This window comes from Corvus moneduloides, chromosome Z (genome assembly GCF_009650955.1).
Source record: "Corvus moneduloides isolate bCorMon1 chromosome Z, bCorMon1.pri, whole genome shotgun sequence".
NCBI classification, from domain to species: domain Eukaryota; kingdom Metazoa; phylum Chordata; class Aves; order Passeriformes; family Corvidae; genus Corvus; species Corvus moneduloides.
In genome coordinates, this window is record NC_045511.1 from 61,750,145 (window position 1) to 61,771,109 (window position 20,965).

The following is a 20,965-nucleotide window of genomic DNA, read 5'->3' on the forward strand; positions in this document are numbered from 1 at the left end:
TGGTTGATCTCAGTGTTTTTAAGATCAATAATCCATTATCCCTGTATGAAGTTTGTACCCAAGACATTTGAAATTAGACATTGTAGGAGGACCAGTTCTATCCTGTTTCACAAGGTTTAGCTCAAATACAGTTTACTGTGGATAGTGTTTCATGGAAGTTTCAGAGTCAGAGAAGACATGTCTAAATAAGTTCTCCAAAGGAGCGGACCAGGAGTCTAAGATGTGCAACATCTCTATGCGGAAATCAATCTGCAATTGTTGACACAGCATGATTTCTCTTACATGGATTTTATGTGAAGAGAAGGAAATAAATATTACCAGATTTTCTAATCCCCTGATGTGTACAGACTTGTATGGTTCTAAATTTAATTGTTCTAAATTATTTTTTTAGCAGTCTAAAAAACCCATACGAACCCCAAAACAAACCTAAATGAGAGTGTTAACTATGATAGTATCCTATCTTTAGTCAAAAAGATATTCTGATGCACAAAACTAGGTACCCATATATATAAAAATTTTGGTGCATGTAACACACATTAATGCTACTGGATACTAAGTCACTTTCTTTCCTCACAGTACTTATTTATCCACAGACATAATCCACAAATTTCTTGTAAGTCTCATCAATTGTATTGAGGAATTTAAATTCTATAAAAAGTTTTACTTGGTTTTACCTCAAGTGCATTGAGAACAAACTCACAAACACTAACCTATCTAATTTCTTTGGTACTGCAATTTTTAAAGCAGTGAACTGTAAAGTAGTAGTGAATTGTTTTGCAGATATCATCATCCCAAGATACAAGTTGAGGACCTTCAGACAGAATCACTAATCCAGAAAACATGGATCCTGCACTCTGAATAGACCTTAGATCTTTTGGAATGGGTCATGTCACAATCTGTATAAAAAGACATATGATCTTTGGCTCTTTCATATACAACAGTATCATGGAGGAGGAGTGCCTAAATTTCATGGATCGCAATAGGCTTTCTAAATTCAAAGTAGTATCACATACAACCAACAAAAAACACCGGTCCAGAAAAGATCTCCTCTGAGAAATCAATATTATCTCTGCTGATATTTGGAGATCTTTTGTATTGACAAAATGAAAAAAAATTCTCAGAATTTCTTTGATTTCTTAAAAATTTTAAATAAATTATGTAAGCAACTAAAGCAAAGGCATATAAAGTATTATATTTCATATATTACTTGGAAATAAGATAGTAAATTCAAACCGTAATTAACACAGTAAATTTTAAGTCCATCCTAAATATAAGGAAAAATCAAAAGCATGTTTGCTATAAACTACTAGTGTAAGAAAAATTTAAATAGATAAATAGTATTTGAGCTTTTTATATCAAACCTGAAATGTTCTTACTACAATATCAGGAACAAAAGTATTTAAGCTTTTTATATCAAACCTGAAATGTTCTTACTACAATATAAGGAATAATGAAAATGAATAGATGAAATAAATTTCAATTTTATTTGCTTGCTTTGCTTTGATTTTGTCTTAATTTTTTTTTTTATTCAGAATAGAACAATGTTTATTTAGAAATATTAATAGCAGATAAATTTTCTGAAACACCTGTGCAGACTCTCAAAAGAGCAACCAGGCTGGGGTGAGAGAGACAGAAGATCAAAGATGATCAGGGTAATAATAGATACTAATTTTATTTATAATGTTCTATTACCCTCTCTACTCAATCTCTGTTGGATGATCTGTGGAGCTTGACATCATAATTAGTCAACTGGAGACACAGCTGAAATATTTACAAAGAGCATGATGGTTTCACAAACAGTGGCATTCCTGGGGCCTGGAGAGGGACAGCAGTGGTAGTGAAATACCTGTTCTGCTTTGCTCCTATCCACCAAAAAACTATGTACTCTTTTGGGTTTATGAGTCCTCTAAAGGCTCAGGAGGGTGACTATGCACACTCCTAAGGACACAGACAAGCAAACAAAACCCCAGAATGTAGCACAATGTTAGAAATAAGGCCAGAGTCCTAATATCTTGAGGACAGAATTACAAAATCTTGCAGACTAAAGAATGAAGGCTGTTACAAGTGGCGAGTGGTTCTGAGATAGGGAGATCTCAGCAGAGGCAGGCAGAGAGGTCAGCAGGTCCCCAACAGATAGGGAAACCTCCATCATACAGACCAGAAAATTTTGGTTCCTCCTGCAAAGAAGAGCTTTCATTTTTGTCATTAATGGAGTAGAACTGTTCTTTTTTTATTGGGTTAAAATAAAAGGGTATGTAGGAAGTTAGGGGTCAGAATGTCTGTGGTACTTGTTTTTGCTGGCAGGAGCACTAAAAGCCTGCAGGAAAATGTCTTGTGTTTGAAAAATAAGGAGCAAACTACAATAGGTACATATTCCACGATTTCAGATAGCATCATCAGCACAACATCTGACAGCTCTGTAGCAAAACGAAACTCCATGGGTGTCAACAGGTCCACAAAACTCAACGTGTGGCCACACTTTTAAGGAAAACTTCCCATATGACTAGATCTTGTTCATTTTTTATATTCTTAGAGTATGTTTAAGGCATATATTAACATTTTCTTTTGCTGAGACTTTTCTGTTCATATTGCTGAGACTTTTCTATTCATATGCTACTGGCTTTTAGAGAGCCCAGCACTACAGCTGCTCTATAAACAGAAAGTCACTGCCTTAGGAGTACATGGTTTTATGACAAAAAGAAATATCCCTTTTTATTTCTAGCAGTATTACAGAGTAACAACACCTGAGAGAAAATGGTATGAAATAGCACTGGGTTGGTGCATCACCAGTGGGGTACATGGTAAGAGGCTAGGTGTGATGCACATATGCACAGTCCTGCTGATTTTCAGTAGGATAAATCTCTAAGAATAAATGTTCAGCAACACTGAGAAAGCACCCTAGTCATCTGTTTCAATGAAGCTGTGATATCATAAACTGGAGGGGATTGCCACATTCTAGTGAGATTGCAATTTGGACTGCTGAGCTTTCATTGCCAAAGGGGATGTTTGGGAAGCAATGAGCTTATCTTTACTTTAAAGTGTAAATTGACAGATAGGAATAGAGACTTCTCACCTCTCTCAAACCAATTTGAGATCAAGATTCTAAAGTCATTCTACAGGGAAGAACTGGATGCTGACACACAGGAACCTTTATCGGTGGGTAGTTTGTGTGAAGATTCTTGTCTGAATGTGGCTTCAAAAGCAATCAGATATTCCTTTTTTGAAATGCCCCAAGAAAGTTTTTTACCTAGAAGACACTCTGAACAATAACCACTGAAGATTAGGCTCCTAAGTTAATTTATAACTCATTAAACAAACTGCAGAGTCTCAAAAGTTCCCAAATTCTGCTATGGTTAGAGCACCCTTGGGAAGTTTAAAACCAACAAAGATGTGAGGGTGCTCTTAAGGATGTGCTCTTTTTGAGTAAAAGGACTGTGTACGAGATAATATTTCTGTCAACAATAAGAAGTATATAAAAAAATGTCTAAATCCTCCTATAAAATTGTGACTGTGTAAGATGTTTTGCTGAAGTAGCATCCACATCTGTTGGTTTTTACCTCCCAGCAGGTGCAAAAACTACTGATCCCTGATGTATTGTGAATGCGAATGAAACATTAGAATTTCTTTGAAGAGACTATGAAAGAAAAATTATTACTTTTTTTAGTATAACATAAAGTAAGTTTTTATGCTTTAAAATATTTGTATGCCTTATTTTTTGCCTGAATATTAAAATTTTCTTAGTTTAGGCTAACAGTACAGGAGTTTTGGAGCTTTTTTATCTGGTTCTGGAATTTTTGTCTGTCAAGTATGCAGATGTTTAAAAATTAAAAGTTAACAAAATGCAAAATTTATTTTTGTCATTAAATAGGTATTTTATCATAGCCCTAACAAGTTTTATTAAAATAAAAACGTAATTACTTTTCAGAATTTTTAGCATCAGAATTCATAGTTAACAAATTTTTTTGCTATTCCAGAACAAAAATATTTCTGCAGCATATACATTTTCATATGTTTGTGCTCTGAACAATTATTCTTTTCTATGTAAATAACTGGTCTTCCAGTAATTTGGGATTTTTTTAAAAAAAGCACATCTATTTTAACAACAGTATTAAAGCTAACACTAAACTTAATTAAGAAAAACATTTGAAAAAAATACAATAATATTATTTGTTTATGCGGATTAAGAAATCATGTAGTAGAGAGCAGATTCTTTTCTTTCTAGTGAATAGTTAAGTGCAATTCTATAGGCCAGTTTGAATTTGTAATTCTTCTGACTTGTTGTGTATTTTATTATCAGAGTTAAATAAAAAAGTAAATATACTTCTGTTGTGGTTTAAGAATGGTTCTTCCTCATTAAGTGCTTCCACTGAGACTCTCCAAACCACACTGCCTCTCCCTGCAGTGGGATGGAGAGAAGAACTGGAGACACAAAAGGCAAAGATCACAGGTTGAGATAAGAATTTACTGGAAACAGCAATGAGATAAGAAAACAAACAATAACAGCAACAGCAGCAGTACTAATGACAGAGGGTACAACAAAAGAAATGCTACTGTTCACCATGGAAACCCCTGACAACAGACACTTACCAACCTCTTCCTCTGGCTCAGAACCAGCATCACCCAAACTCTTCTTTTTGCTTGTAACTGAGGCCACCCCATCATTCCCTCAGCTACACTCACTCAACCATAAGGAATCCCTTCTCCTGAAAGAAACTCCCTTTCTGCTTCCCCCCAGAAATGATGTGAGGTGGAATAGAATAACCTCCATGTCCTAGTCATGCCTATTCCTGGCTACTGCAAAAATTAACCCTGCCCTGGCTGGAACCAGGACAGTTCCTGTGTTCCTGCTTTCCTCCTTTTCTTCTGTTTAACGTAAATATTTTTTGTTAAAGTGAAGGATAATGCAGTCTGGTAGGGACCTGGCAAGGCACCTTCCCAGAGCAGGCTCAGCTGTGGGGAAGACTAGGCTGCTCCAGGCTTTTCCCAGGCTGTTGTCACTTCCTCCAAGTCCCTGATAAAAATTTTGCGCAATCTAGGCCCCAGAAATACCCCTGAATCTCTCACCTTGTTAGCAGTTTCCAGATTGGTCCATTATTCACTATTCTGTGAGCCAAATAAACTGAATACATTAATTTTCCAGAGACCAAAGTCAGCTGCTTCCTGTATTCTCACTTTTTTTTTTTCCCACTGGAGCTCTGCCATGATTTTTGTTTAGTCAAACTTACTTGTTAATACATCTGCCTGCTATCCTAAGATGGACTATTCTATCATTAGAGTAGCCAGTTTTCCTAACCTCTTTTGCCTTCCATGATATGTCCTATGTCACTTTGCTAATTAAGTTGAAATTTGCTCTAAATGTAGATTTGATCCTAGGGCCCTTTTCTCATTAACTGGAATGCCACTACTACATCCAAGAAAACCACTGATTGTCACTCATCCATCTGCTCTTTTGTATTCATAAAGGGAACTGTGAGCATATCCAGCTGTGCACCACTGTTGGTTGGACCATCTAGTACCTGTATCACCCTCCAGAAATCTTCTTTATCGCTTGTGTTTTTAGTAGATAGTTACACTTGCACTCTCCTAACATGTAAACTTACTATCAGGTTAATGAGCATCCAAAAAGAGGAGACACAGTCAAGCATTCATTTATTTTTCATTATTTGTGACTTGTGAATATATTAAAAAACTCAAAACAAAACAACAAACCCTTACTATAGAAAAAACAAGGGGTTTAATCTAGCTTGTAAACATCATTTAATATCTCTAATACACAAAGCTTCAAGCAGCTAATTACTCTGTGTTTTAAGGACCAGATGGACTACTTTTAACCCCCCCTAAGGTTTCTGGTGCTTAAATGCTTCACAGAATCAAAGCTGCTTCTTTAGACTCAACTTTGAAATTAAGATCAGTGAACACTTGTTAGTGCTCCCATGTTGTCATCCTTGTGTCCACTCACATACTCGGCGCTGTGAGAGCAGAGATCACAAAACTGAAACAAAAGCTGACAGCAAAGACAGATGTTCTTAACAAAGGTTAGACAGTTCTCAAGAAGCAGTTTCAAGTATAAATAAGAGGATTGAAATTATATGTAATGGCATTTTGCAAACTGATTTGAGAGCCAAAAAGTTGGGAAATAAATTACGAGCCCAAGATGCCATGGTGACTGTATTGATACAGAAAGCTAAATCCTTTCAATGCCAAGAGAACAGATAGATGAATATGAGTAAGGTGAATGAAGTTATTGGCATTCAAGAAGACCCAGAATACAATGATATCAAACATCCTGAAATTGTTAGAGAAACAACTCTTGGCCAATATTTTACCGCGTATATTTCACATTGTTCAGCCAGTAGCTGATTCACCTAACAACCTAAAGTTGACAAGTCAGTGTAAGAATATACACTTTCCCTCATTCTTTCCCCTCTACAAGAATGAAAAGGTAAATTAACTAGTTAATCAACAACTGAGAAATGTCAGCAAGCAAACTATGGGACATCCTGAACAAAACATATGCATCCCAAATACATTTACTTTATTCATGAATTAGGCTGGCTTACTTTTGCAAAAAGGAAGAAAATGCCCAGATTTATATGCTTTGTGTTATCAACAAAGCAACTATCTGCAAGATATAGCCATGGTAATTATTTTACTTCCCTTCATCATTATTTTGGGGGGACTAACTGTTTCTCTATGAGCGGAAACGGAAAACTCACTTTCTCTGAACGGTAAATCCACTATTTTCTGTATGCTGTTGTGAACTGCAAAGAACTTCTGTTTTGTAAAGATCATCATTTCCTTACTTTGAGTTGCTGTAATAAATTATTATGTTCACAAACTCTGCAGCTGCATGTGGACAATATCAGAGGTTATATTTTTCTTTTCACTTTAGTTGAGCTGGAATGCACAGATGCCATGGGCCTATTAGTCCCAGTGCCAGCCTGAGGAGGGCAAAGAGTCTTGTCCTGGCCATACTGAATAGGGATAACTTCTCTGGGTCTGTGCCAAGTGTTCTGTTGCTTAACTGAGGCAGTAGGAGGAGCCTGAGCTGAGGTTTTTAATGGCAGTCTAACTAATGGATCATAACCAAATAAGGCATTCATTATTACGCAAGCTACCAAAATAAACAGCTCCTTGGTCACTCCACCTTTAGTGCTGTTAGGAGTATTTAAGACACAGCTCCCAGAATTCTACAACACCAGATTAAACTTCTTTCACACTGTAAACTCTTCAAAAATTAATTTATTTTAATAATTGTAGTTCACTGAAATTGGAAGGGTTTTATTGATTTTTTGTAATTGAACAAGCTGGTAATTAAGCAGACTAGAGATTCTGGTTTGTTTTAAGCAGACATTTTACTGTACTTCAGTCTCATGATGCAGTTTAAAGAAAAAGTTTCTTCTGTTAGTACTTGGATCACTGAAGGTCAGACTATGATATTGGGAGACCTCATCTTGGAAATACTCATGGGCCTGATTCTGAGTTTATAAAGCCATTGTACATCTTGTCTGATGCTAAGGAAACTACTTACACAAGACCATATTTAGGGACTTAAAATACAAAAACAACCTTTGTCTTTATTATACATTAAAGTTTAAGAGTTAAAAATAATGGCTTAGGATTTGGTGGTTTACTTGTAGACTAATAGTAACCACGTGTGAGGGAATTTTGCTATGGAGCCTGTTACCCTCTTCTATCATAGCAGTATTGGAACATACACAGACTTAGTTCTTTCTCAAGCAAAATATTAAGATATATTTAAGTGTTGTAATCTGTCAGAAGGTGGAAAGAACTGTATATTTCTGATTGTCAAAGAATTTATGGTTCTAATCAAATTTCCCAAGTTAAGGGCTGTTTGTCTTCTTGCGCTGTCTCCTTACAGTTATTGCATAGGGCATGTACAAATATTTGCAGAAGACATTCTAAATAGGTAAGACAGTCCTAGAGAATGTGTACTGGGAAGATTCTTCTAGTGACAAACGGAAGTAGAACCTTAGAGAAAGTGAGAGGAAAAATGCTTAAATTTCCCATTAACTCCCTCATGCTCTTTTCCATTTCACTTTGCTTTTTATACTCAGAATTTTTGTTACAGAGAAATCAAATTATCTGTGACTCACTTGGAATATGACAGAGTACACTGGAATTTCTGGGTATTATGCTATACTAAATACAATAGTGGAAAGACAATACCATAATACTACATCTTTTTATCAAAGTTACTTGAAATATTCAAGCAATCTTACAACAATAGATTTATTTATTATGTTATGATATATCTGGCAGAAAACAGACCCTATTTGATCTTGTGTGGGTGATTTTGGATGAAACGAAGAATTAATATGCTGTGTCCATAATATTTAAAAATGATAAAATATGTGAGACCCTGACATGGCCTACACACCAGTTTCCTTGTGGTGTACCCACACACACAGAAAACAGGAAGGGTTCCCTGTTTACAGAAGTTTAAATTCCAACTTTTTCTACATTAGCAGTTAGCATTTATGAGCCTATAGTTTTAGAAATATTTCACTCTAAGTAATCAAGAAAAAAAATTGCAGTGGGCGGATGAGTTATTTCCTGATTGTGAATTTTACCTCTTGGAAGAGTATCAGTATTTCTTTGAGAATACACTTACAGAGAGAATTGTTATTAGGAAATTTTAGTGTGGAACTTTGTCCAGAAAAGTAGGCATTTTCATCTGCTGAAATGCTTAATGAATTTAAACCTTAAAAAGTTTAAAAAATATTTTTTCTTTGGCACATCATTATAGTATTTTTTCCTATAAAACTTCGAAGGCACTCTGTTGAGTATGCAAAGTCTGCATCACATCTTAAAATATTGCTTTCTCCAGCAGTATTTTCCCAACAGCAGTGACACTTCAGATTTAATTTTCTTCATCCATAGGCTTTAATGTTGGTTCACCATCATTATGCTTGCCAGCACCAGTACTGGCACTATATAGCTGTGTGAAACTGTATCACTTACCTAATGCCATAGAAAATTGCTGAAAATACTGATCATTCAGACCCAGGCTGTACAATTTCTCTCATCTATCCTCTCTACAATAAAGTTTCACTTTCACCAAAATCTTCCTTCACTGCTGATAGATCTAGTATTGCAAATCATAGATTCTAGACTGCTGAATCATGAAAACTGGTTTGTAGAAAGGTGATTTCCATAAATAAGAAATGGCTGTTAGATTAATTGGTGAGTACATCCGCTACTTTTTCCTCCTCTTTTTCTTTCTTCTTCTTTGTTCCTCTGATCTTTTCCTGTCTTTTACATTCCACAGTTCTCGGTCATGTTAAAAAATATGCACTATATTTGTCAATTTTTTTGCCAGTAATTTTATTGATGATCTATATTTAGAAGAAATGTGAGATAATTCCTACTTGTAGTTAGCTTCCTACAGGTCTGTGCAAAAATACATAAAGGATTTTGTTCCGTTTTTATGCATGAGCTTATGGCGATGTCATTAAGTTTCTTTTGATATTTCAGTTATGTTAGGGAAGTAGAGGCATTGTAGCTGACCAAACCTTGCTTGTCACCTCAGCACATTTACTACTCCACATCTGGAGCAGTTACTCCAAGAACACTGGAAATTTTGTATTATTTTTCGTATTACATTCTCTTTTGAATGAATAGTTTCTATTCTTAGAGTTAAATGGAAAAGTTGCTGAAAATATTGTGAGTTATGAGCCTTGGGTTTCAGTGGAAACTGAGGACTCTAGTATGTACAGCTACTACCTGAAGTATGTTACGATTTAAGAATAGTGTCTGATCTGCAGATTTACACGTATTTCTGCGATGAAAGCAGAAAAGGTATAACAGAGGCTAGAGCATAATAAACAGTCATGCCTCCAATTATAGGTTCCAGAGGAAATAGAAAACACCAGAGAGAGCATAAATCTTAATTTAAATAGGCTATTGAAACCTAATTGGACCTTAGGAAAAAAAAGAGAATAAATTAATTTTTCACCAAAAACTGAATTATACAGAATAAGCATTCCTCTTTACCAGGCATTAAGAAATGCTTTTGACAAACCGTCTGATTCTTTATAATAATTATTTTCACTGAAGACTTTATTCTTCAACTAATTTTTATTAATAAGCATTTTAAAAGCTGTATATTCAGAACATTTTAAGTTGCATAAGTTTGGTCTGTTGCCTCAAAGAACATAAAACTTTTAGTTGTAACTCATGGAGAAATTCTAGAAATACACATCAAACCCTAAAATGCAAAGATAAAGTTATCAGAAGTATAAGCCAAGAAAGAGGAAGATATTTTTTGGTTCATGATTTGATGTATAATACATCATCATGTATTACATGAGTCCACAAATTAAATATAACATGCTTACCTGACACACACTTCAGCAGGGACATAACCAAATACCTTTCTTCCTTTAAACCGTTAGTATAATAGAGATGGAGGTTATTATTAAAAGACCATAAATAGAATTATTATTTTTTTTATCATGAGGTACGTTATTATTTGCCTTAAGGAATTTTGCCATCAGTCATCTTTTTTTCCAAAACAATTTCCTTATTCTCTCATCATTATATTTTTACTTTGTTTTTAACAGTTCACTTCTTTTTATTCAAGGATAGAAAACATATGCTCAAGACATATCTTGTAGGAATTAGTGAAGAAAAGAGGCTTCAAGGTGAGAACAACATTGTTTTTTCCCTTTCATTTCAGAAATCTTAAGTTATCTTCAGTCTGTATTCCAACTGTATAAGAAACTCAACCAAAATATCAGTAGGTGGATTAATGAAACACTTGTCAAGCTCTTCCCAGGTTCTCTGCTTAAGAACAGAGGTGAGGTTACTCATTTGGAGACCGATGCTGTCCTCACTGAATTAAATGACAAAATCTTGCTTTACCTTCAGTACCACAGATCAGAATCTAAACCCATAATAGACTAAAATCTGATTAAACTTCAATGCATGTTTTAATGCAGACTAACATCCCTGAAATATTTCAAGGCTTACATGAATATTGGTATTGATATATTGCTCCAACATGTGGCCTGGTCAGATGGGCTTTCAAATCTAACATCCATTGGAAAGGAATAATAATAACACAAACATATATTGATGTTGGATACACAGTTCTTCATATTTATTCCCAGGTTGATCTCTAACACTTAGAAATCTGCTTTGACACAAAGACATTAGTCTGATTTTCCCCTTTTTTTTCTCCTTGCTTAAAATTAAGCAGGTGCCTAGCCAGAGGTAAGCATGTTCCATAGAATCACCCTGAAGTTTTGTTCTTAGGTGGATGATTGTTGCTCTACTGAAATAATAATGGACAGCAGTTCTGTGAATTCAAACATAAATAGAGTTTTACAGAGAGGCAGCACAATAGCTTGAGACTGCCAGATTCAAATGCCCTGACCCAGGCTCTACAGTTTAAATGATCAAGATTTCCATCTGATGTTATTAAAAATAGATGAAATTTTTTTGTGCAGTGTGAAACTGTTAACACATAAAAGGTTAGGAATAATAAAGAAATAACACGGCACTCAATCATACAGGAAAGAATACCTTTTACATAATGGGGGTACCGTACCTCACCCATTTAGTTGCTTGATCAAAAGAAAAAAAGACAATTAAGAACATACTGCATGACATTTTATGTTGAACATTTTAGTTTTCTTTTTAAACATTTTTGACAAAAATACTGTCAGATACAAGCGTAATTACCAAAAAATTTTAAAGTAAATCTATTTGGAGATATGGTGGTTGTTCCATAAATGAACATAGTTAATAGATAAATATTACTGTCCTGAAATAATATTTCATTTTTTCCTCAATATCTTCTGTCATGCTTTCTGAGTTACAGTTGTTCCCAGGAAAAGTTCCCGTTATGATCCATGGGGTGACTGGTTATTGGGTACACAACTAGTCTTTTTTATTAAAAAACTTCATTTCAACAACTTGAAAATGAAAGATTATGTCAGCAAGTACATTTTAGGAACCTTGAGATCCAAAGGCAAGAATAACCTCCTTTAAGATAAATTTCTCACATTTTGTAAGAAAGATAATTCACATATATATGAAAGCAATTCTTTCTTAATTTCTCTCATCATATGCACATTTGGAGTATGTGTAGCATACAGACACATACTTTGAACAATGGGCAATTATGTTTTATGCACAGTGAGGAAAACATTTGTATCATTGTTTCCAGTTAACCTTAAAACATGGTTATTGTGAAAGCATATTAACACTAACAGTGTGTAACTTCTTAATCGAAAGTTTTATTTCTTTTTTAGAATAAAGTATTTAGCCCTGACCACTATGAGCAAGGAAAGAACAGCTATGAAGAGGTTGTACTGACAAACCTGTGTCACACAAATTAATCATATGAGGATACCAGTTTTTCAGAGCTGCTTAGAGGCACCTGGTCTTTGCAGGAATGGTCCTTTTTGCCTTCCAGGTGGTTACAAATTGCTGAGTCATCTTCTGAGTTTCCTGCAGGAGAAGTTAGACTCTGTCCCAGAAAAAATGATCAAGAGCAGTTTGACAAAGTATTTCTTGCTATGTACTTTCCTGTGTATTTCCTATTCCTCTTTTAACTTTTATTTTGGGATGGGACAATTCAGCCTCTTTCTGTCCATTGTAGTTATAAATATGCTACATGTCATAATGTCTACTGCTTTTCTTTAGAGATGATAGTTCATGAAAAGCAAAGGTCTGAGGATTGACGGTAGTTGAAAAAAAAGCATGTGTGCCCACAGAGACCTAGAGGTGGAAGTAAAATATGATAGTATTTTGCATCTTTAAACTGTCAGGTTTGCATTTTCTTTTGCTCAAGCTTCATTACAATTTTTCTGAAATGGCCAACCTCAGCCATAGTGTTCATGCATGGCTTGCAAAAAAGAAATAGATTATGCCCCAAAAGAAGTGCTGTTGATGTGCAAAACAGAATATTTACTACTACAACTAAATTCTAATGAAAAGCAGACATGCAAACCACTTATCCCACTGCATTAGTTGGGTATAGTGCAGCACTGTCTCTGTTAAACATCAGTTATTTCAGATAGTAGAGGTCATAAGGTCTGGCGGACACTGCAGCTTGGAGATTTTCTCAATTCTGATACACACTAACTTCTACATTAATATTTGGAACATTTTATTTTTATTTCTATCTTTTTCCTATGTGATTTTGCATTCCTGTGGTTATTCTTCCAGTTGCTCTTGTGACCAGCTTTGCAACACTTTCTAATATTAAATTCACCTCTGCCTTTCACAAAGTTTGAAAAGAATAATGTAATGCTCAGGATGCAGAATGGGTGGTTCATTTGGGCTTCACTGTTAATTATCATGAAGCAACCTCTTTAAGATACAATATTGAACAAAACTTTGGTACTCATGAAATAAAATATATACCACTTACCACTTTATTACTGGAAGAAATTTGCAGTGAAATGCAGGAATAAAACATAGTAAACCAGAAAAATCTGAAAAAAAAAAAAAAAAGGAAAGGACTGAAGATTGAAAGGAACATAAGAATGGAAGATATATAATTCCAATTTGGTACGGAGTGTTAAGATCTTAGAATTCCTAATTTTCTACTGCATTTAGCAGTGTTTTACTGTATAGATAAAATCAATTTTTAAATAATTAGCGATGCCATACTTAATAGCAAGTAAAGTACTACTCACAAGTGTAAAAGTACTACTCACAAGGGTAAAACGCTGGGAGGAAAAACATGGAGGGAAATATTTTTCTATTCTTCTTTTATTGTCCTTCCCACCCTCCCCTCAAATTCTGAACCTTCATGCTTCAAACTAGGTCAGATTGAGTAGAAGTGAAGCTTAAAGAAAAGCCGGCAATAGCCAGTACCAGGTGCTGTTCGTCGCCTATACTCTTTTAAGGGTAGCTCTCTAGCTTGCGCAGGATGAACCTCGGAGATGAAATCATATCCGCAGGCAGACGGCGCGCCCTCTGCCACTTCTAGGACGGGAAAGACCAACCTCTGGCCCTTTGTCGGGTGGCGCGTGGACTGCTTCCCCTGACCTGCTGCCGTGCGGTGACCCTGGGACGAGCCCCGCCCGCCCCGCGCAGCCCCGCGCCCCGGGAGGGATGCTTCACCCCGCGGCCTTTCCCGGAGGCTGCGCTGTGCTTTTGGAAAGGCTTAGGCCCGTGCGATGCCGCTCCTCAGGCTTCACCTGGTGCCCGAGCACGAGGAAGTGGCTACGGCTCAGCATCTGCGGAGTAGCAGGGAACCAGCAAGACAGAACTGCACACCTAAGGGTTGGGATACGCCTATCATGGAAAGAAATCACCTTGATTCAAAAAATCCCGGGAGGAGGCAGGGAGGGAGAAGGAGGAAAGCGTTTCTCAAACCCCAAAAATCAATAGGAGGTAGCCGGCATACTGAACAAAGTTTTACTTTAATGCAGATGAAGTGAAAATTAAAAGCCAACCAACCAACAAAGAAACAACCCAAACACAAAAGGACCAAAAAAAAAAACAACAAAAAAAAACCAAACAAACAAAAAAAACAAACAACCCAATCAAACACCACAGAACACAAATATACGCCAACAACAAAATCCTTTTTTGTTGTTTTTCCATAAAGGTTTAAGGTCTGTGAAAAGCATTTGCACATTGTTGTGGGGAGGCAAATGATTGAAAATGCTCCTCTTGGAAGACAGTATTGACCAGAGTTAGAAATACCTTCATAAATTTAATCTCGATGGGATCTATTTCTGGAAAAAAATCTTAATTAAAAATAGCGCAAACACAAACCTGTACTAAGTAAAACGAAAATCCCCACCCCCCACCCCGTCTGTTCTCAGACCGTGTAGTGTTATCAGTGGAACTGGAAACCTTACAGCAATCACCCCAGCATTCTGCTGTAAAGAAGCGGGAACGGGGGGAGCAAGAGGGGGAGGACGGAGGGGAGGCGGCTCCAACGGGTCTCATTGCTGGGAGGTACTTTGAGGGCACAGTAAAAGTGCCCCCTCGGGAGCAGCGCTCCGGTTCTGTCGCCACCGTCGTCTCAGATGCTACAGTATGAGGCGGAGAAGAAAAGAAAGGAGTTTGGAGTTGATGTACACGCCGGAGCAGCAGTAAAAAGATATAAGATATCGACACGCTCAGCTGCATCTTGTTAAAAGCTTCCTGCGGGTTGGCAGAATGAAATCTTTATTTAAAATACACAAACTATCGTCAGGGGAGGAACGGAAGGGAAAACACTAAAAGGGCCAAACGCAGTGCTTAACCCACCGGTATAAGCAAAAGAGGAGAAGCGATGAGATTGGTCTGGGGCGAACAGAAGAGGGAGGAGAGTGCCCTCCTTGCAGCCCAGCCACAGAAGCCACCTGGGGACTCGGTGTCTCCACTCAGCTTTGGAGACTTTGTCTTTGATGGTGATAATGATAGTTGCTCTGGTACGGGAAAGAGACTTAGGAATACCAGAAGCAGAATGTGTGCTCACATTTGGGTGTGAATGATAGCAAAACGTGCCTCGCCACCACATCCACAGCAGCGCTCTCTTAAGTAGTGGTAATATTATTTTATTATCGCCAGCCGGTGGCTTTAAAGGTGCATTATTTTAATGCATTATTAATTGTTTTCTCAGGGCGAGAGGAAGGTGGAGATTTGGCTTATTATTATTAACAGCGAGGAGCTCGCTCCTGTCGCACACGCCGGGGAGAGCGGTGGGAGGAGGCAGTGCCGGGGGAGGCGGCGGCGGAGCGCGCCCCAGTACCGGGCTCCCTGCGCGGCTGCGGCGCAAACACGCGGGGCTCGGCGCAGCCCCCGCCGCGCCCTCCTGGTCCCCCAGCCCAGCCCCTCACCCTCCGCCGGGGGGAAAGTTCCGCGGGCAGCCGCCGGCGCGGCACCTCGCGGCCGGCGCCTCCCCATCCCCAGTTCCGCGGGGGCGGCGTGGCTCCGCGGCCGCCAAAGTTGCGGCGGGGCCGGGGGGCTGCCGCCGCCGCCGGCCATCAAGTGGCTCGTTAAGGAAATGCAGGTGAGCGGGCTGAGAGGCGGCGGGGGCTGCGCGGGGCCCCGCGGGGGGCGCGCCCCCCGGCCCGGCCCTCTCAGCCCCTCCGGGCCGCTCGCCGCCCGCCTGTAGACGGCAGTGCTTGCACCGAGCGCCGGCGGCCGCCGCACCCGCGGCGAGAGCCGCTCCAGCGCCCCCCGCCCCGCACACACACACAGACACACACACACGCACACACGCACACCCCCACCCCTCCTCCCCACCCCTCGCTCGCTCCCTCTCTCCTCCCTCTTGTCGCTCTTTTCCTCCCTCCCTCTCTCTCTCTCTGCCGGCCTCATCGGAGAGAGTTGCAGGTACCTTACCTCTCACCTCCCCGCCACCCCCCACCACAGCCCCCGCGCAAATTTTAGGGAAGCCTTTTAATTTATTTATTTATTTATTTATTTATTTATTGCAATCATGGGGGGGAAAAAAAACCAAAACAAAAAACAACCTTTGGAAGAATGACTCTTGTCGGAGTCATCTCTGAAAACAGGGTTACCCCCCCCAGGAGCTAGCGGCAGCGGCGCTGGATCCCATCAAAACAGAACTGCCTGATATGGCATGTGCTTCTCTCTCTTTGCAGTTCCTTCTGGGCCTGTGTGGACTAGGGGCACAACGCGGCGCTTGACTGGCAGGAGGGGAAAGCGGAGACTCCTTCAGGTTTCCAAAGAGGTCCGAGTGGACAGCATTAGTAAGTAAATTCTCCGTGCTTGCTTACTGTCCCTGTGTTCTCGGGCTTGTTCAAAGCTTTTCTTAGCGTTCACACACATATGTATGCACACACACACGCATCTGTATATATGTATATATATACATGTATATATATGTGCATGCGTTTCTGTTTTCAGGTTAGTGTTCTGGTCAGAGAGAAACTTGGCTATGGTAACTTGGAACTGTTTTTAGCGGGAAGGTGCATTAAGTGGTTTGCTGGTTTTTTATGAGTAAAGAAAATTGCAGGTGCTTACTTGTTTAAAGAAACTGAGTGTGGCAAGTATTGTGTAATGCCATACCTCAGTTCAGGTGTAGGTATGTGGCAGAATACAGACAAAATCTAAACAAAGACATGCTCCCTCAGGAGGGGTCTGCAGAATGGTCTGACCTGCAAAGTAATGCCAGGTGACAGGACATTCAGTTTAATAGGAAATGTGCCTGAGTTATAGATACTAAGAGTATTTTTGTCTGCATTCAGTTGTAAGCATTTTTAGTCCATATCGCTGAAGTTCTTAAATTTTTCATCAAGTTTTATATGTATAAAAATGTATGCATATATTTTCTTTTAATGAGGATGACAGTTCCAGACAACAGCTTTGCTTTCTAAGGGCTTTTATGGGGCGTATTCAAAGTATGGATGGCACTGTTTTTGATAGGTGAGAAAGATGTAGGGGAGACAAAAAGATAAACTCATTTAAAAGGGCGTGAGGAGCAGTGGAATTGAGGTTTTCTGGCTGAGCTGTAGAGTTAACAGAAGGTATGAAGATCATATAAATGTATGTCATGAAGTGTCTGCTGTTAGGTGTTGTTCTGCACCAAATATATCGGCATCTGGGAAGGAGAACTTTTGCAGGCATTATTTCTCTTGGGACAGTGGACCCATTATCGACGTTTGGTGCATTTCTGCTAAAGGAAACAGCTAGTATTAGTAGTTGAGGGTTTCCTAGGTAGAGAAAAGAAATAACATTGACAGGTATGTCAACGAAAACATTTGCTCATGTTTGCTAATATCTAAATAAAACCTCAGTGTTATGTCAGTAGAAATACAGTTGAGTCAGGTGTTTTGAATGTACTGGAAGGAATCAATAGCATTTCATCATTTTTTTTCTCTATTCCAGCCAAATGGACTTGTATTTAAATTCTTCATGTTTTGTATCTATTGTAGGGACAATGTGGATTTGAATTTGAATAAATTAAACTTAAGTCTTTTACAAATTCTTGGCAAATTTGGGTTATTTTACAGTACAAGTCCAGACTAATAAGTGGGTACTGTAAATAAACAATACAACTCAAATATCTTACATATTATGCCTTTACTGTTCACCTAATTAGAATAAACTTGTGTCATTAGAAACCATTAAACAAGAATGTACAAATGCATTTTGTTGAACTTCCAAATGTGAAATTCATGTTGCACTTTCAGGTGTAATTCAAAATCAGTCACAACCCATAAATGTCACTGGGAGTGAAAGTTTATTGGGGTCAAATCAAATGTGTTTCTTCATGAAGCAAAGAAATTAGTTTATGTCACAACAATAAAGATAACTAGGCAAAATTTATTTAGCAAATTAATGTGACAAACAGGAGAGACTAAATCTGCAGTAGCAGATGGATGACATTCAGAGTTGCTTTCAGGTATTCATAATCTTAGAGCTAGGAAGGAAGGAATTACAAAGCATAGGGTACAAGGTACAGTGAATCAGGGTGACTTTCATATCGCATATTGTAATCTTTGGGTAATTGACATTTATGACAGAAAAAAATACCCCATGAACTCTTGAACTTTAAATTAAAGGATAACACATTTTCTGGCTCAGTAAGGAATCCTACTGTTAGTGTTTTAGTACTGTGAATTTGCCTTTCAGTTAAAAACAAAGCACTTTTTCCCCCATTTTTTTTAATGACTTAGTAACATTTGACATGCTCGTTGCTGTATTGTACTCCCTGTGGACAACGCATTAAAATAATATATCCACCTAATTTGCATGAACTGTTTTGAGACTGCATGCAGTGAAGTTTATTAGGTTAAGCTTTCATTTCTGCTAGGTGGTCCCAAACATGCAGCATTGCAATGTTGCATGTCTAACAATGTGTATATTAAAAAGAAAAAAAAAAAAAATATATTTAACTAACCAGACAGGAACTATGTTGTTTAGTTTAGTTTGAATCTCTACATACTCAATGGCTTTGTTAGTTTGCAGCATGGTCTTCATAATTTGTCTTTGCAATTTTCTTTAATCTAGGAAATGTCCTAGCAATACTTGAGAATTTATATGAAAAATTACTCAAAACATACTCCACTTTTGCTGTAATTACTACTGTGGGAAATGACCTGAGTCAAATCATGGCAATTAAGTGTGGTACATATTGTATTTGATTATATATTTATGTACAATCTTGCATTGTTGGTATGGGCAAATGTCAAATCGGGTCAATCTGATTCAGAAGAAACAAGAGAGGACTTTAAAAACACCTATTGCTGTGAAAATATATAATTGATACAACTAAGTTTTGTATATAAGCACTAATGTGTTTTATTATGCAATTGTTCTTGTTATTCAGATCAGATAATGGCCTGATGAAATATATAAGCAGTCTGTAGTAATCAATGATTAATTGCTCTGACATGTGCATATTTAAGATTTCTTACTAGTAAAATCCTAGATACCTGCATTAGTTTTCAGTAGACCAAGTCAACTAACATTGCCAATATTAATCACTTAATATACTAAGCTCCCACCAAACTTTGTGGTGATAAAGTGTGATGAAAAAATTATGACAATGTTTCCTTCTCTGTTCTTTGCTAAATGTGGCTTTGCTGAAGAAACTGACAGTACGCAAACAGACATGTTGCTTGATAGCACAAACTGTTTTGAAATTGGGGATGTGATAAATATCAAATAACACACTGATGCTTTAATCAGCTCGGTTTCTCTGTGCTCTTTTAAGAACTTACACAGCATTGGTAACTTTTATATATATATGCATTATAATTCTACAGATTTGAAGTACTATAACTAGTTGGAGGAACTAAGGTATCGTTATTGGCTTAATTGGAAAGCAGGTGACTTCAGCATTCAGGAAAAGGTCACTGATACTTTTCATCAGTTCAAAGCTTGTTTAGTGCAAAAACAGATTGGTACCTGAATCCCACATAATTAGAATAAGCTCTCTTGATTTATATCACTTTAAAGACCTTGTAACCAGCAAATATAAATTTAACAGTGACATTTATATGGATGTTCTATAATTCAGGGTTTTGGATTTTAATATCTGTACTCAAGGAAAGCAGTTTTTTTTCTTCATAAGTAGCCATAAGGATTCTATGGAAACTGTCTCAGAAGGAGGAGATGTTCAGGGTGTTCTTTAAAATAGAAAAAAAAAAAAAAGTGAAAAGGCCCTAGAAAGATCTCAGATTCAAAAGTACTTGGGCTGGAGAATGCTTGTATATGTGGTGTTTTACTTTGTTTTGTTTTCCACACATACATTATAAGGTCATTAGTACTAGAAGTTTCTTAAAGAGCTTTTATGTTACCTCTTTTTCTCGTAGACTTTGCACTTTGCAGATTTGCAGCTATAATCCTAGCAAACTCTGACAAAGTTAACAGGGGATCTTATGTCACAGTGATAACATAACGATAGAAATGAGGTCATGAAGTATTGGTAAGAAGTGCGTTTGGACTATAAGTTTTTGGATATATTTGATTGTGATGAAAAATATTTAGTACCAAACATAGATTTAAAATTCTAATAGGAAATTAGCAGTAGGCATGAATTAATTCTCAAACAAGAATTAAATATATTTAATAATAAAGACTAAGAGAAGGAAAGAGGCGCACAGGCAAAAGGAATGCATAATGGGATTTTTTTAACCATTCTTTTTGCTGTTAGATGCTGTTTGATTTTCAGTTTATCCATTCTAGTAGCTTCTTTAGTAAGATCCAGTATGAAACAATAACAGAAAAGCTAGCAATAAACAGAAAATTGCAGAAAATTTACTACTTTTATGGTCAATATGAAGATCGAATTGCTCATCTATTTTCATTTGTTGTCAATAGTTGCAGAAATGGTCCTATTTATCTTACATTTGTATTCTTTTAAATATGCTTTAATAAGTGAAGATTATTGTGCAAGAAATGGTATTATTTGCATTATATATTTCTGTATTGGCAACTTTGTAACCACTTCTAAAAAGTCGGGGGGGGTTGTCAATACATAAACTGAAGATCTAGTTGAATAAAATCTTAACTG

General features: G+C 37.4%; 1 protein-coding gene across 47 annotated transcripts in view; it reads left to right on the forward strand.

Moving 5' to 3' along the window:
• Nucleotides 1-15,966: 15,966 nt before the first annotated feature.
• Nucleotides 15,967-20,965, forward strand: part of PTPRD (protein tyrosine phosphatase receptor type D) — a 1,180,356-nt gene continuing 1,175,357 nt past the window's right edge. For 31 of the 47 annotated variants that reach the window (XM_032097364.1, XM_032097332.1, XM_032097321.1 and 28 more), the window contains exons 1-2: nt 16,216-16,314; nt 16,587-16,694. The gene's annotated coding sequence lies outside the window, so the exon portion shown is untranslated. Of the gene's footprint in view, nt 15,989-16,214; nt 16,315-16,586; nt 16,695-20,965 lie in introns of those variants that run through there. The other 16 variants (XM_032097365.1, XM_032097357.1, XM_032097359.1 and 13 more) reach the window with 3 other exon arrangements.